At 42.3% G+C, this 18,581-nt stretch overlaps 1 protein-coding gene across 6 annotated transcripts in view; it reads left to right on the plus strand.

Moving 5' to 3' along the window:
- Positions 1-18,581, plus strand: part of NFIA (nuclear factor I A) — a 558,292-nt gene that overhangs the window by 54,505 nt on the left and 485,206 nt on the right. The window lies entirely within an intron of this gene.

Genomic DNA, 18,581 nt, shown 5'->3' on the forward strand with positions numbered 1-18,581 from the left:
TTGCCTACTTCTTCTCTTCACTGGGAACCTTTAAGCGATTGTTAAAAACATGTCACAGGGTGCTATTGGAAGACTAGGGAAACTGCTCATTTTTTGGTTGTACCAGTGTAGGGATAAACATGCAGAACTGGAGAAAGGAAAGACTGTAATTTTGTGTCGGGTAATTTGGGCACCTATCTGTACCCATTTCCAGTTCGCACCAGGGATGACTGGATCAACACATGGTCATTTCTCTGCATTGTGTATGTGCAACATTGATACACTAGGAGCAAGAGGTGAAGGAGAATGCTCAGAGTTGCATGCAGTTTGGTCCGTTATGCCATTTTAAACAGGGAAGGGAGTGGAACACACCAGTGTTGTAACTTGTGAGTCTTCTGGCTGCATAAAGCCTGGTAGCAGCAGGACAGGTCTTGGAAAGAAAGGAAAGTAAAAACCTCCATGTGAGCTGGCAGTGAGCCTTCCACAAGTCCAAGAGGCAGCAATGCAGGGCCAGGGGAAAAAAAAAACCTCCCCATGTTTCAGAGAAAGGCTGTGAGGGATGCAGGTCCATGCAGGTATGGCAACAAATGTTGCAGCTTTGGGGCATATTGTTCCCACCTACTTGCCACCTCAGAATAAGGGTTCTTGATTCTGGGTTGCCATCGTACCTGTGTTTCCTGATTTTATCCTACTCTGGGCCTGTTTCCCAAGATTTACCTTGTGTAACCAGTCGGTTCAGAAGCACTTCCACCACCCTCTTGTCTTAAACTTTGCCTGCCTTCTCTTGGTCACATCACAAAGACCTGCCTTACTGAGGTCACTCCCCACTCTCAGGTTTTGGTGCCAAAAGGTAATGGAATATAGCAAACCTAGTCGCAAATACGTTCGATTGAGGTCTGTCAAGGGTTCACTGCATGCACAATGGTTGAGGGAAATTAAATACTGAGGAGAGTTGTGTTGCAGATTTATAACAGTTGAGGGAAGAAGAGGGAATTTGTAGGAACTGGAAATCAGAAGACCAGGAATATCCCCATAAACATGTCTGTGCTCCCATAGTGACTTTCCCCCCTCTGGTGGGGGGTGTCTGCCTTTCCAAGCCAGAACAATCTGAACTGGCTTTTCCCCATGTTGTTAATTGTGGGTTGGACTTGTCTGTAGGTAGTATTTCAGTGATATAGGCACATGTACACCCACATGTACACATTCCACTTTCTTTCCTCTTCTTGGATCATCCTCCAAATTTATAAATTCTTTTTCAAATTTCCTTTATGAGACCAGCACTAGGCCATTCCTGCACTGAGCAGTGGGTTGGTTTTGATGCCCTTATAGGCCTCTTCCAACTCAATTATTCTATTAATCTATAATTGTTATTATTATTTCCAATATTCATTCATTCATTCATTCATTCATTCATTCATTTATCTTATATGCCGCCCGCTCTACCCAAAGGTCTCTGGTTGTATTTAAGCCCATAAAAGGATTTGCCGAGATGAGATCAGAGGAAGACATGATCAGTATTGGTGGTGCCGAAGGAAGGAAGGAAGGAAGGAAGGAAGGAAGGAAGGAAGGAAGGAAGGAAGGAAGGAAGGAAGGAAGGAAGGAAGGAAGGAAGGAAGGAAGGAAGGAAGGAAGGAAGGAAGGAAGGAAGGAAGGAAGGAAGGAAGGAAGGAAGGAAGGAAGGAAGGAAGGAAGGAAGGAAGACTGTGGGCAGGAATGGAAATCACATTGCACCCAGTGTGAATGGATCCTGAATCATTCCACAGCCCTTGAATTGCTCTGATTCAGCTTTTCTTGCACCCTCACTGAGCTATCCAGCCACAGAAGCCAAATAATCTATGAACAGTCTTTCTTGGGACTTTAATGCCTTACTTCATCCTTGGTGGAATTTTGAATGTGGCCAATTCCACAAACCAGGAGGCTTTAATGCTGACACAAGCATATCAGCGATACTTTTAAGCTATACACCAAAATAAGAGTGAGGTTGTATTTGTCACAGGCCTGCTGTTCAAGTGACAGAAAGACCAAAGTCACACAGGGAACAGAATGGCTCCACAACCCAAACCTGGGTGACATTCTAGGACTGAAGCATACCTGATGTGCCACTCATGACATTCAGAACTTTGCATATATATTTAAAGGATCTTCCAAAAGAAAATACACTGTGTTCAGAGAATGTTGGTTTCGTCAGATCAGGTAGCCAAGCTTCATTTAATTTGTACCGACTGCAAAGTCAATCAATAGGAGAGCTGGGAAACAGCCAAGGAAACAGGCCACCACATCACTTTCTGGCATACAAGAAGCTGTCCTAGCATGTATCACCACGGACATAAGTTTCTGTCTTCTTCACTCGAAATCAAGACCAGAAATTAGAAAAAAATGAGGGGGGGAATCTCCAGGATCATTTTTTGTACCCTGTTGAGACAACTCACTTTGAAACAAGGTATTTGTTAGGACCTAATTTGTAAGTGTGCATTTATATTACCCCATAAGCATCTTATAATAGAAATACATTATGCTTCTCAACATTTATTTTGTTTAGAAATTGGCATTCAGGTTTAAAACACTTACAGCGCAATGGGTCTTTCGTTCCCTGCTCTTTCCATTACTGATTCCCAAACAGACTTCCCTAGAGATCATAAAATAAAACTTAGCCACTATTTTTAAAGCGAGGAGGCTTAATAGAATTCACAAAGATCACCATCCCTCCTCCAACCTCCCTGCAATAATACTGTAAATATACAAGGTGGGGGAGTGCACTAGACCAGGGGTCATCAACCCCCGGTCCGCGGTCCAGTGCCGGTCCGTGGGTTAGCTGGAACTGGGCCGCGGACACAGTCCCCCCCCCCGCCGTGGGGCAGCCAGCCTGGGAAGCACCCCGATGCACGGCTTTGCATCTTTGCTGGCTGGCTTGCTTGCTCCCCACCCTCCCTCCCCAGGGAGCAGCCGGCTAACAAGCCAGCAAAGAATCAAAGCCGTACATCAGGGCACTTCCCGGGCTGGCTGCCCCATGGCAGCTTCCCCATAGGGAAGGGGCACTGGGGGAAGCATTAGCATGAAGACCACACACCCACCAGCAAGTGTGACATGCCCACCAGTAAGCAGGGGGGTGCCCCACCCCCCAACCAGTCCGTGCAATGAGCACATACTCCCCAAATGGTCTGCAGACCGAAAAAGGTTGGGGACCGCTGCACTAGACCCTGTGGATGTCTATAGAGGGAGGCAGGGGAGAATGTATGCCCCTCTCCCCAGAATCCTAAGCTTGATATTTCTTTAAATATAGATAGATAAAAACTATAGAAAGGTCAAGAATCCACAGGTATCTTTGATAGCATCCCCCTCACTGGAATTATCTCTGTGGATGCACTTACTATCCCCACTTCTCTCTTCTGCCACATCTGTCATTCTCCTCTGGTCAAAAGCAGACAGGCTCATCAGCACTTATAGGTTTGCCACATGATCCAGTACGCTGATTTTGCAGGGTTTTGGATTACACAGAGAGCATCCCCAAGTGCTGGAAGCTTGCTTTAGTCATGAGGAGTGCAGCAAACTACTATGCCACTCCCCCTTGTGTTTTTGTTTTTAATCTTGCATAGATAATGACTGAATAGAGCTTACATTGACCCTTGAATTTCTCAATGCACCTGGTACTGCTGTTAACCTTGTAAAGTACCTTAGACAACTGTCACCTTGTTTAGCCTGAAGATACAGGCAAGATTCTGATAGGTTTGAGGCTGTTCATGGATTCTCTTAATCCTTGCCCATTCTAGTTTATTAAATTAGCCAGAGTGAAAATGCTGTACATGTCTCACTCCCAGATTCCACCAATAATAATGGAAAGGTCAGTGAAACTACTGTTAAAAGGCATTGATAGATACTACCATTTAGATACTTAATGACCCGTATGAAGTGTTTTTCTTCAATACATTTTTAAGAAAGTGGCAGATTACCATCTCAAAATTGCCTTGCCCAATCCCCTATTTCAAACCAGTTTGGAACTTGTTTTTGGGACTGAGGCTAGGAAAAGGCATTAGAAATAAACCATAATTAGAGCCAAAGGTGTATGTACTAATGCTGTGGTAAGGCTATTGAAACAATCTCTCCTTTTGCTTGAAAACAGACTTTCAAAAAATCCTGAACCCAACCACCAAACTAATCTGCATATTCTTTGAGGGGAGAGAAGCTCGTGTTGCAACACTCAAATGCTCATGTCAGTTAAGAATTTCCCCAAGTATCTATACTAAGATCTGGGAAGGAGAAATGAGTCCTTCTCAGTGACCTCCAGAATGATTGACCAAGGTATCTGTCTGGATCATCTGGACAGATTAGGACTGGGAGGCATTGCATGATGATTTTGGGCCCTGCCTGAAAAGCAGATTTGCAAAAGTTAATGCTGTGCTACTACTCCTTGGCCATCAATGTATGGATTTCTTCATGATATCACCTTAACTGCCATATTGTTTGGAATCTGGACAAAACTGGTAGGACAGGTCATTGAGAGGTTTAAAGAAAGAGTGAAACTACAGATTTACAGGAGACACTAAACTCTATATCATTTTTAAATTCTGATTCCAGAATGCTACTGGAGAGTCTGAGTTAATGGTGGGCTGGATATGAACTGAGACTTAATCCAGACAAATTGGAAGTGTTGATGCTCAATAGAAAAGGTACTATAAAGGAAACTGTGCTTCCTCTGAAGAACAAGGCTCATTTACTGGCAGTTCCTATGGATCCATTAGTAGCCGGGAACATCTTTGGGTCGTGTGACATGCCCCTGCGTGTCCCCAGATTATTTCACTAGCCTGAGGCCCACGACACATTCTCTCCTTTATGCTGCCATCAGTTGACCTCTGTCAACACCCTTTAATTAGAAAGATTGAGGTCCCTGCTAAGTATAAAATTGAACAAAACAGGTTTATTGGTTACAATTCACTTAAACAGGTTCTTCACAGACTATAAAATATTCATTGGATTAATAATAACTTGTTTCATGCTTAACTCTCTTAGCTTTCTATAAGTTCCACACTCTTAACTCCTAACTCTGCCATCCTCTCTAACTACCCCAGATTAACTTTTACTTCAGACTCTCACCTCTGACTGTCACTAACTGAACTCGCCTGACTCTCACTCACTCCTAGTTTCTCTCGCTCCGCCTCCCAACAACTCCCATTGGTGTATGCAAATAACCTCATATATGAGCCAAAGCAGGGTGATCGCCACAGGTAGTAATTTTTTTTTTTATTAGCCTATTTTTGTGCAACACTTATTCCCATCTGATACTGTTTGCCTACTGAGTTCTCCCAGGGGAGCAGGTAGATATATGAGGAAGGAGACAGTCCTTCAGGTAACACAATCCCAAACCATTTATTGGCTTCCAACTGCAAAAGAAAGCAATGGGCAGCTGGTGCAGTTGATATCAATGGCATTTACAGGAATTTTTCCTAGTAGGGACAAAGCTGTAATCTTAGCATAGTCCATAAACACAGCATGTATTTCATACACAGTACACCATATATCTCTCAGAACACTTTCCAGTAATAAATAACATTGGTATTCTATGGCAAGAGTCCCCCTCCCCACAGAGACCCATTGTTGGTGTAAAACTGGTGGAATCCATTTTTTTAAAAAAAAAAACACTAATCTCCTATGAACAAATTCACTGCCATGATCTGTCCCAGCTGAAGCTTCCAAGCACATTAAAATTGTTTGAGAAGTCAGTTCCCACCAAGTTAAAGCTTTAGTGTGGAAGCCATATGAGATCACTGTGGTCCCAGCTTTCCATACTTCCTACAAATCAGTTATTTGCAGCTCACAGTAGTGCAGGGGAGGGGGGGGGGAGGAAATGGCTGTAAACAGACCTTTTGCACAGTCATGAGGCAGAGGGCATTTTAATATACAGTACTATAATTATAAGTGAATAAAGAGATGTTTTCCACAAAGCTACAAAAGGTCCCCAGAACATCACAATACATCTTGCTGCATTGTTCCATTGAATTCGGTGGATGATTTCCCTGCCATTAAGAAATGCCCAAGGCATCTGCCATTGGTGTCCATGCTTGCTCCATAATCAAAGGGGCCACTCAAAATGACAGGTGAAAGGCAAGGCCAAGATACTTTACTGCCTAACTCACAGCAATACGTAGCATCTTTCCACTAACCCAACCAGAGGTGCACTGTACTTAAATCCTCCATATTGCTTTAGCACATGAGGCAAGAAACCCCACCTGTGCTTCTCTCCAGCTTTGGCAAGAAAAAACACAACAATAATAACCAGATAATTTATAATTTGCTGCCCTATCATGGCACATAAAATTTACTGCAACACTTTGCATAATGATCAGGACTAGAGATGGGCATGAACCACTGGAAGTTAGGCACGGTTCATTTCCCAGTTGAACAGCTAACCCACGGTACGGCACCCTGCCTCATCCAGCAGAGACCCAGTGGAAGGGGTTGGGTACCAAAATGTGGATCAGCTGTTTGGCTGGGAAATGAACTGCACCAAACCTCTGAACCAGCGGTTTGTACTCATCTCTAAATTCGGGACAGTCATGGACATGAGACTTGCCATATTGTAGTCTTCCACTACAGGCATATGATAGCATCTTGACCCACTCATTGATAAGAAACCAAAATGGTTTTAGAATGATACCTAGGAGATAAGTTTCTAAATATTACCCATCATACTCAAACACCACCTATTTCCTAACAGCTTTGAACCACATCTCAATGACCTTCTTAATAATGGCAGCTGTTCCTGGCATGGTTCCCAGTGATGCAACTGGCTCCCTGGCACAACACCCCATGAAGGAGATTCCAGGTGTTGAACAGTTGACCACAACATATGGGTCTGGAACAAAATCAATATCCCATTAATGGACTCCTCGTTAATTGAATCTTCAAAAGATATGAGAACCACTGGACCAGGTTATGTGGTCTATACACAAACTTTTAAAACCTGCTATCTTTTGCTGGAAATTTGATTTTATATTTTAAAAACCCTTCATGGTATTATGTTTCATTCATTTTGTTGTGGCGGCTGCCTCAGTATAAACTGGATGCAACTGCAGATGGATGTAACCAGAATAGGAAATATGAGCAAAGTGGTTACATCCTTTTGCAATCAACTGTTAGAAAACCTGGCCATCATCTGTTCAATTAGACGGCTTTCCCAGTTTCCACTGAGTGGAGTTTTTAATTTACTTAATTGCAACCATCTCAGCCTGGCAATTAAAATAGAATGTTACCTGTGGGATGGGATCAATTAAAGGTTTGAAAATTCAATTTAGAATCATGATTAGCCTGCTTTACATGGGCTGAGTTTTTCCTAAATCATATAATTGTATAATTCAACTATGTATGATACATAATGTAAATGCATCCTTTATTTCAATTTTTTTAACTGAAAGCAGATTTTAGAGTCCTACTGGTAAGCGGGGGAGGGGAACATACCCATCAGAGACATTTCCCTTTCTGATTAGAAAGATCTGACATTTTAATACATAACGATAGTTGGACACTGCTTGATAGCTGTGTATCTTCCAAACTTGAATCATTACTGTATATATTACGTTACAGCATTCTATATTTTATATCTCTTTAAAACTTACAGTCTAAAAGAAGAAGAAAATAGGCAGTACAGAAACATATATTTCATGACATGTCGCTGGTACCAGCTCCTGAAAATAGACAAAGGAGCCCCATGTTCCGAGGTGGAAAATTGATAGCAGCAAAGGCTATTACTGGGACTTTGTGCTATTTCCAAATTAATGCTGACTCAAGGATTTCTCTGGCCTAGGAAGGGAGGCGCTGGTTTGAGTGAGGCTGGCACTTAAAAGAATGCCGCATGGGGGCAGAGACTCCTCAGCAAGAATCTACAAATCTAATTCCACTCATCTCCCTCCGCACAAAAATGGTTGAGTAGAAAAATAGGCAAAGCAACAAACAACTCTCCTTTTGGGGCGGGGGTGGGGAAGTGACCAGGAGAAACATGTAAACAGAATAATTCAAAAGTGCTTCCCTTGTATTGGCCCACTCTTGTGTGGACTTACTGCCAATGCTTGAATATGCTGCAGTCTATTCAAGTAGACTCCAAGAGATGAGAACCCAGGATGCCGCTGGAATTCAAATGAAGCATGTGCTTGTTTCCCAAAGCCTTTTGTACATGGGAGCGTAGCTGTGAAGCCGCAGTCCCCTGTTGTTCTTCTTTGTGAGTAGAGAACTAGCCAAGGGTGTCACTATCCTTCTAGTGCCACAGAACAGCCATACTGAGCTCTCACAAAAAACAATGGCATATAAATCATAGCCATTACTATTGTTGCTGTTGTTGTTGTTGTATTATTGTCCCTCCTCTACATGCTAATTTCAGCAACTGGAGTCGTTCTAAAGCCTTTAGTTGTCAAGTTAAAATTGCTGCCAATAGCTGCTAATTTGTGTCCTGGAATCCAAAAATCAATGATTTTGCAAACATGTCATTTCGCCTTCAAATATTAGGACTTGATTCCTAATGTTTAGTCTTGACCTTTTGGTACATCCCCAAGCACTAGCAATGCTGAGAAATAAGATATATAATAATACAGTACTGAAATGCAGAGCAGTTATGGTCCTCTCAGTAACCTTTCACTTAGAGTAGTTTGGTTATATCGAGATACCCTATGACACTGGTTCTTAACCTTGGGTTACTCAGGAGTTTTGGACTGCAGCTCCCAGAAGCCTTCATCACCAGCTGTCCTGACTGGGGTTTCTGGGAGTTGCAGTTCAAAAGCATCCGAGTAACAAAGGTTAAGAACTATTGCCCTATGTGATGTAGAAAATAGAGTGACAACTTAACCAAGAGGCCTGGGTTCAAATCCCACTCAGCCATGGAAACTCACTGAGGGTATGGAAATGGTAAAACCTTTAAATATCTTACTTACCTTGAAAGCCTTACTAGGGTCCCTGGACATCACTTCTGACTTGATGACACATAGCAATCATTATATGGACTTGTAAGTGGTCCAGAACAGAGTGAAAGGATTATGAATTGGGTCTGGGAAATTTGGTTACCCTTGCCCTTTATTAACTGCATTTCATTCTGGTCTGTTTTCAGTCCCAGTTTGAGGTACCGGCTGTAATATTTACTGCTGGGATGGAGAGATGGAGAGGACACATGACAGACTTGGAAGTTGCCAGCAGTGGGTAGGGCTTAGGGCACTAAAGCATTGAGAGCAGGGCCAGATGTGATTCTTACTAGCTGAGACAATACAGAAAGCACAGCTGCTGCTTCTTAGACTAGGCTCCAAACCATTATGCATACCAAGCATCCATGGCAGATCGGTCTACCTCTGTGTTCTTAAAGCTGGTGCCCATTACATATGTTGGACTCCAGTTCTAATCAACAGCTCTGATCAGTGTGCACAGTGTCTATGCTAGTAGGGGCCAATAGGAGCTGGATTCCAAGAAGTATGTAAATTGGAGAAAACTGGGATCCCAACTGGGAAATGGGCCTTTTGGATCTCTATTGGTGATAAATTTTATTGTAAACCCTTCCTTCTTCAAGAGTAAGGTAGAACAGTCAGATTCACCATTGCTGCACATCACTTTCTATGGGCCTGTTTGTCCTAACAAGGTGGTTTTTGTATCTTTTCTGTTTGCCTTCTCCCAGACCTCTACGATTGTGTTTCTGCCCCCCCCCAAAAAAAAGAAAAATTGTAGCTTCTGAAAGACACTGATTTGCCTTTTACACAGGTCACTATCCCCATACCATTTACACCTAAATATGCCATGTTCCAGATCCAAGATGTTCAGACACTTAGTCCAACTTAGTATTAAAGTCTAAATGTGTATGGCTTTGCTGCACACCATTAAAGCAACATTACACCAGTGGTCTGTGTGTCTGTAACCATGTTTCTCCAAAGGTGCTATATGGAGAGCTGAACCTTAATTAATCCAGGTTCTGGATCGTGTAACCTATGCCTGGAAAATGCTCATAGAGTCTCTTCTTTGCACTGTGCATAATGTGAGCATTTGTCTCCAGCATTCTGAATACACAGTGCAAACACAATAGTTACATCACAGAGTGACTCTTTCGTGTTTCATTTCCTGTCTTTCTTTTGTTGTTGTTTTTATTTCTCATTTGGCAATAAAGATAGGATTCTCAAAAACCTCTGTTCAGAGATGGAATTCATTTGGGGTTTTTGTTGTTGAGGGCTAAATTTAGCCCAGTTCATGGAGAGAAGTGGGGGGGGGAAAGCCTTCATTGCTTTAATCCAGCTCATAGGTAAAGGGTGAGACTTCAGCCTAGCTCTCATCTCACTGAGAAAATGTGAGCAAGGGCTTACAGAGAGGGGATCAACACCAAGAGGTTCTTGGCATGCTGAGCAAGCTAACTTACTGTATTGCTCCAATATCAAATTTGCAGAAAGGAAAGAGACTTAGCTCAGATGTATGAGTTCAGCAAATCTTGCTCCCTGGTAAATGTGTTTGGTCCTTGGAGTTGTAGTGAAGAGCTTTAAAGGAATACCAAGGACGCAGAACTAAAGGTGTATCACTTTTATATTGGGCTACCATCACTATATGACAGTCATTTCAGCTTGTTCTGCTTTGCACTGGGATTCCCTCTCCCGTAGAAAGTAAGTGCCAGCTTTAAAATTGACATTTGCTTTAGAAACTGGCTGTAACAGTACTGGCAGAAGCTTTCCAACAGTCATTGAAGGTACTGCTCACCACTAGTGATGGGGCAGGGCTTGCTAAGATAACACTGGGAATTGGAGAGTTCCTACTCCTCCAGGAGCATGCAGCTTATGGACTGGGGCTATCTTCCATGCATAAACAGCTAACTGTATCTCTGATTTAGTGCACAAACAGGATATGTTGAAAGTGGAGCATTCTGTATACTCTGACTGTGTGTTTAGGATCTCAATGGCACTCATTGTCCTCCTCTCTAGCACAATGGAGCAATAGAATTTGTTCATAATGACTGCATAATCATACTGTTGCTGCTATCCATTTTCAAGTTGCTTTCAAGTGACCCTAATAAGGTTTTTGAGGTTTGCTTCTTCTATCTGTGTATTCTGTCCTCTATTCCTTTCCCAGGCTCCATTTAGAGTGCTTGGATATGGCTTAAGCATTACTTTAATGCCTCACCCTTAAATTTTTACTACCTGATGACCAGCCTTTCAAAAAAGCAATCATGACACTATTATTCTTTGGAAAACAAATGCAGTAGTTATCCTATACAGGGATTTCTCGTGGGGAAATTCGGAGCTCTGATGTCTTCAAATCTCCAGTGTCTTACTCACAAACTTGCCAAAGAGCTGGCATGATCAACAATGTATTCCACACTTCTTCTTCTTCTTCTTCTTCTTCTTCTTCTTCTTCTTCTTCTTCTTCTTCTTCTTCTTCTTCTTCTTCTTCTTCTTCTTCTTCTTCTTCTTCTTCTTCTTCTTCTTCTTCTTCTTCTTCTTCTTCTTCTTCTTCTTCTTCTTTTTGTATTATGAAATAATGTCTGTCACTTCCTTTCTTCTTCTGGTTTTCTGTATTTGTAAAATGCTGAAATAAAAATAAGACTATAACGGCAATTGCCTGGAATCCTGACCTCTTAAGTAGGAACATAAAACACAAATCACAGCCTAGTCTTCGGTGGTCATTTCTAACTTTGTTGCTCCACAGTCAGCCATAAAGACAAACAGCTGCCTTCGCTCCGAGCCACATTCTCTTTCCTCATTTTCCTCCGCTTGGCTGCAGTTCCAGCACATTTCCTCTAGCTAGAGGCTAATGAAGCGGTTTCCTTCCCAGCTTGATCCCATGTGCTTTCTGAGCCAGCCGTAGGTGCTAATGCCTCAGACAAGCAGACCAGCTTACCTGTGTTTTCTCTCCCTTTTTACTTTGAAAAGAACACAGATCCTATTATTTTAAGCTTGATCTAGTACAGCATGTGTATTTCTTTCCTCTCTGCCAGGCAGTCAGACGGTGCTGAGTTTTCCTGTACTTCTGCACAGCAGTTTACCCAGCCACCTTCTGGAAAGCCTGGGGTTGGTTAGACATTTACCAGGCATTTCTCAACGATGGGATTAATAACAATCCACAATCTTCCATAAAGATCAGCTAGCCTGCCCTAGCTAAAATTTTCTCCTGCAATGGGTGGTTGCAAGAGAATTTGGGACAAGTCATATATGGTGAATTCCCATCCCACCCCCATCAACTGAGTGTATGTAATATAACAGGATTTAGAAAGTTACTTTTCTTTACATGACAGTTTCTGAAGTTACTTAGCAATGCTGGCTGTGGCTTTTGGTGGTTGCTATTCAAAAGGTAACTTTTCCAGCCTTTAAACACGAAGGGTAGTTGACTGGGACCATTTAATGGGGCAGAGTCTGGAAAAGTTACAGTCTGGGTTACACCTTCTGGTAGCCATTCTGTTCTGGGAGTATTCTGGGAGTAGCTCTGGTCCTGAGCATGTGGGTTTTTCATTTGTTTTGTAAAAATGTTTCAGCCATCAATTATGCAGATTGCAAATAAGAGAGCATTGCCACTCCATCTTTGACACCACAAGGTCAGCTACAAAGCTGCACATCTGGATTCAAACTTGTGGCTGACCAGAAATCAGAGGAGCAAATGATTTGACAATGATATAAATATTTCCGCTCATGCAGTGACCCACGTGCACACACACACACACACATACACGTTACTGGAACTGGAATCCTATGGCTCTGCTTGATATCTAACAAATACCTTTATGCCCAATTGTGCCCTGGAAGGAACATTTGCCTTCCTTTTCTGACCTTCAGAAAGCTAACCAGAAAAAGCTACTGCAGGAGTATATGAAGCTTAACCGGCATCTATGCTGGGAAAAATCCACATGGTCAGTGGAACTTTAGCGATGCATAGATATGCAACTGGCCAATTTGATTGGCAATGTCCTGCAGGATGCATAGGTAGGTATCTGCCCAAATGACTTCCCTCTGTTACCACTAGCATATCCGGTCTAGAGAGACAGCCTGTGTTTTCCAGGCACAACATCTCCAGACATTCTTTTCTTATATTACTTGTAAAGTTTTGTAAGAAACATGTGTTTATAACAGCACAAAACAGTTATGTATTCATTCATTCATTCATTCACACATCTTCATTCAGTTTAGTGCTTATCTGTAAGGCACAGAACAGAATTTAGATGACAGGGTTTTTGCTGAATTTTCATTACCTTTAGAGACAATGATATTTGAGTCAACAAATACCTGTAGAGGAAATGCCATGCAATGTTTCACTCCATATGAGCAATGTTTAATCATATTGATTATTCTCTGTCTGCGGATGCTTAAAGATGAATGGGGGTTAGGATTGTCCATTGAAAGACAGCAATTCTATCTATCTTTCTATCCTTCCTGTTGTGGGTGTGCTAAGCAGTAGAAAAAACATGAGAGGATGAAAAATGGATGCTGATAGTGATGATGAAGATGAGATCACAGCCTCTGTAAAATGTTGTGACTGAGAAAAGCTGAGTAAAATTTATACTTTTCAAGTTGATTTTATACCTTATTCATCCTGCTAATGGAGTATTTTTTTTTCTTGTATGTTTTAGATTATAGCGCAATTTTAACTGGAAGCGTTTAACTTTCATCCATATTTATTTTTCAATATACTGTTAGTTATATATTTGACAGCCCTTGCTCTGAGGATAAGACTTGAGCTACTCCTTGAAATATCCAAGGCACAGACGTCTAAGAATTCTTTTTTCAGCATATTGATCACAAAACAGGACTTACACACATACAGTCACTCAGTCACTCCCAGACATGGTGATTGTCATTATTATTTCACACTGATGCTTCCCTTCTGACTTTTCTCATTGAAGTATCCCACCAAATGATTCCTTTATCTAAAGACTGTCCAGCTTCTGTTGAAATGAAGAGTGCTGAAATAGAAGTCTAATCACATGTCATGTTGATGTGCAAATAATTTAAACAAACATTCCACTTGAAGAGTCATGTTAAAAAATCAAAACAAAACAATATCTCAATCAGACGCTTCCTGGCCTTCCTTTTCCCATATAAATTCTCTTTTGGTTGCAGAAGGTGATGTACCATAGCAGTACACTAACATGTTCTGATAAGTTAACAAGAAGTCAGTTAACTTTAAATGTTCTTCTCCTCTGGCCCCTGGCAGCTTGGGCAAAGAAATATCTTTCCTTTCAAACAGGCTTTGACTAATTAATTTATTCCATCTGTTCTTTCCTTCACCAGTGCAACCATGACATAGAAATTTCTGAAACAGATTTTGTTCTTATATTGATAACCAGGTCATAGACAAATTGAAGGGTATGGGGAGGGGGAGGGAGAAAGTGACTAAAGAAGGAAGAAATGAGTAATTATTTTCATTCTGAAAGACTTTAATCCACAGTGGTGATATTCACAGTATGGTGAATACATTGGAGCAGTCAATTTGTCTGGCATCAGTCATGCAACTTAAAAAACCAGGGAAATCTAGCATGCTTTAAGAATATATATAATGCTATTTAAAGTAACCATAACTTTGTTTTGCATGTAGCAAGAGAAATTTGTGTTTCAGGTTAGAAAGAACAACTAGCACTCAGCAAGACCCAAACATGATTTCTGATATTATCATACATGCCAGAGTGGTGGCAATTGATCAATGACACATGGAATATTTGTATCAATTTACATCACTGTACATCCTGTATATCATCATCTGTATTTTAATCCTTCTGGGAGGCAGTGTGGAATAATGGACTAGGACTGGGGAAATCTAGAATCAAACTTCCAATCACCCATGAACCTCACCAGATCATCTAGGAAAAGGGACGTCCTATCAACTAAGCCTATCAAAAACAAAATGGGATTGCCACATGTATTTTTCTTTCCTAAAATCATAGGAGGAATGGTAAAGGATAAAACAGCAGAAATTCAATCATTGTTTTCTGCACCATATTTATCATAAAGCAGTCCAATGATTTGATCAATTTGTTATTGGAACTCTATAAGTAGTGATACAAATAACATGACAGTCTGTAATCCTTAGAAAAGTTCTACATTGTTACACAAAATGACAGCTGTATGCCCCCCTGGGAGGCCCAGGCACATTTAGAGAGGACCACATACCATCTTATAAGCTTTGTTATGTGACGTATACAATCCTGATTCAGCCTATATTTCTTTTTAATTATGTTTATGGCTATGGCACACAAACACAAAAGTTGAGAATGGATGTCTTAGAGCAGGGATCTCCAAACTGTGGCCCGTGGGCCACATCCAGCCACCTTGCCTTTTTATACAGCCTGGTCCGGACTGTAGGACCTTTCTCATCCCACCCCCCACATCCCCGCCTTCCCTAACAGCGTCTGGCAACAGGACTGGTCTCCTGCTCCTCCCCTGCCCTAATGCGCTCTCTCTCTTTCTCTCTCTCTCTCAGCCTATCCGCCGCAGGGAAACAACAAAGCTCCCACCCTTCCCCAGGCTTCTCTCTTGTGGCTGAAAAGTTTGGAGACCCCTGCTCTAAGGACAGCTCCTTGGTTTCTCTTAGAACTTGTTCTGCATAAAAGGGCACATGGGCAATGGGAGACTGGTTCCCCTCTCCCTCCCTTCATAGTGCCGGTTCTCCTGACATAGGTTACACCTCTGAGGGCATCACCAAGAGCCCCCTCCTCCCGCAAGGTCTGGCTGGCAACAGAGAAAATGACTGGCGAGGCAACCAGCGAGTGTGGTGAGAGGGAAGGCTGGGCTTCACAGGTTAAGTCAGTTTCACTCTGTGGCAGGAAAGGATACACAACATGAGGAAGGGAGAACAGGGGAGAGAGATGAAGCAGGCAGGCAGGGAGGGAGCAAGAGAGCGAGGGAGGGAGGAAACAACATCTGAGGAGGAGGGAAGAAAGGAAGGATAGTGGTCATCTAGCAGCACTCAGCAAACAGGAAGGACTGGCAGTGAGCCAGGAAGTTTATCACCTTTTCCTTGGCTGCACTGGAGATGAAGCTGGGAAAAGTTGAGCCTTCCTCGCTCACCCCAAAAGTGGGAGCAAAAGCCAATGCCTTTTCTCCCTGCCAGAGCAGCACCTCAGCCAGCAATAGCTGCCTTATCGCTCCTGCCTCCACCTCTGCTGAGAATAGCATTTAGCTATTCATGCATCATGTGTGTCACATAAATTCCTGATTGAGGCCCTCAGCAGAGGAATTAGCCTGTGACACACCACAAAGTCGCAAAAGGAGGAAGGAAATGTGCTGAGGCATTGGCGGCTCTCCACATTTCAGAGATCCCTGGGGTTGCTCTCGCCCATTCCTCGCACTCACTGCCCCAGATGCATAGCTTCCCACCCCACTCCCGCGAAGGCAAGGAAGCAGTGGGGTCACAGAGGCATCCAACAAGGCTGCAAGGAGAGCACCAGGAGAGGGCTCAGCTTGGGGAAAACAGGCAGCCTTCCAGCAGTGCCCTGTTCTTACAGTCTTGGGTGTTGCCTCAGCTCTGGTTCCCCCACTCCTCGTGACTCCATATGTCCTCATCCTAAACGTATGTACCGGGATAAAAGACTGTTGATGGCAAGCTGGGCTTCCTACAACATCTGCTTCAGGTTTGACTACAAGCTTTTGGCCAATGCCTTGGGACTCTCTAGATGAGACCCCACAACCCACACATTCATAGGTTTCCTCAATTGAGGTCACAATTCTAATAATTGGCTCCTCAAGCTTGAAGCCTCAGTTCGGCAATATTTTGAAATTAAACAAGCAGTTCCATCATTCCCATTAATACTGTAGTATACAAGTACAAGTTTGTTGATCCAAATAAAACTTATTCATTCATTATAAAATTGTTTTTTTTTTCCCTTCAGCACTTGAAAATGTGTAAAATATATGATGTGGCCCTGCTCCATTTGGAGACTCCTGCTTTAAAGTATAGAGTACAATTCTGTATCCCACTCTGCTTGCTCTCAACATCGGCAGGGAAGCAGCATGAAAAACAGTGGCCTTGACCTTTAATAAGTCCAGCATGACATTCTGTCTGTTAGTACTGGGCATCAGCCTTTAAATCAGTCTTCTGCCTTTCTGATCTTGATTGGCTATCATTACATTTTACTTTGCTTCAACTGATCTACTCTAGACCTAGTTACTGCAATGCTCACAGAATCCAAAAGGGAATTATAGCCTACCCATCATCAAGACGGCTTAGGACCTGGTTACCTAAAGGACCGCCTTCTTCCATATGTGCCTGCCCGTCCTCTAAGATCAGGCCAGGAGGCCCTTCTGAAGGTGCCATCCCTGAAAGAGGTGAAGGGGATGGCATGTCGGAATAGGGCCTTCTCGGTTGTTGCCCCCCAACTTTGGAACACCCTCCCTAGAGAGATCCGCCTGGCTCCGACACTCTTGGCCTTTCGGCGCCAGGCAAAGACCTTTCTGTTCACCCAGCATTTTAATTAATTAATTTTAATGTTTTAATGTTTTAAGAAATATTTTAATATATGGTATTTTATACGGTCTCTTGAAATGTTTTTAATGTTTTTAGGTTTTAATGTTGTACGCCGCCCAGAAGCCACTGGCAATGGTGCGGCTAAAAAATATTGTAAATAAATAAAATAAATAAGATGTGTATGGACTATGGGTATTCACTAGAAAGATATTGTACACCTATCTGCAGACCACATACATTCAAGCTAACTGCAGACAGACTGACCAGACAGGCAGAGAAGACACAGCAACAACACAAGATTCTGGATGCCCTTCCAAACCAAAATATTAAGTTATTCTTAGTAAGCATACGTCACCCAGAAATATGTTCCAAAATACTTTGCAATGTCAGAAAGTTCTTTGAAGCACTTCTTTTGGATTGCACATAGCAGCATGTTACCTAAGAATTATGAGAGAGAAAGAGAATTAGTTCTTTCTTACAGACCTGTTTAGTACCTGAGATCATATGGATAGGGTCCCCTGGTAGTACCACATGCTCCTGATGCCCACTCTGACCATTCAGATGAGGGCATTTGGTCTAATGGCATCTATTCTGTAGAATGCTGCTTCCTCGGAAAGTCAACATGCTCTGACAATTGTTAGTTTTAGATATATGTTGGAAATTAACCTATTTTTTTCCCCAAACTTTCCACATCTAGCTCAATTTACCATCTATTTTATTGACAATGTGAACATTGCATTTTGTGGTGTGAGCTTATTGTATTGTTAAAAAACCTTAATTGTACATCACCTTGAAATTTTTACTTTTGGAAATAAAAAAACATTCCCTGGCCCCCGACCACTTCTCCACAGTGAAGGGTGCCTACGAGAACCTTGGGGCCTTTGGAGAGGAATAAGAAACTTTTAATTTCCAAAAAATGGCTGTGGCTCATGATGTCATCAGCCTCCTGCAGCACAACCTTTGGCAACAGGATTTCAAGCAGTATTATTGTTGCTGCTGAAAAACGTCAACTTACATCTTACATATAGATGCTGTTTATCAGTACAGACAGCAGTAACTGATCAAATATGATTGTGTTTGCCTTTAGATTTGACATGCGGGGGATGTTTCATTGTATGGTGGTCTTTTAATGTTGCATGATACTATGTGGCTGATCCAAGCCGTATAGCAGAACGTAATGCAACATGACAGATAAAATTCCAGTTGTATTACAG

Source organism: Pogona vitticeps, chromosome 4 (genome assembly GCF_051106095.1).
Source record: "Pogona vitticeps strain Pit_001003342236 chromosome 4, PviZW2.1, whole genome shotgun sequence".
NCBI classification, from domain to species: Eukaryota; Metazoa; Chordata; class Lepidosauria; order Squamata; family Agamidae; genus Pogona; species Pogona vitticeps.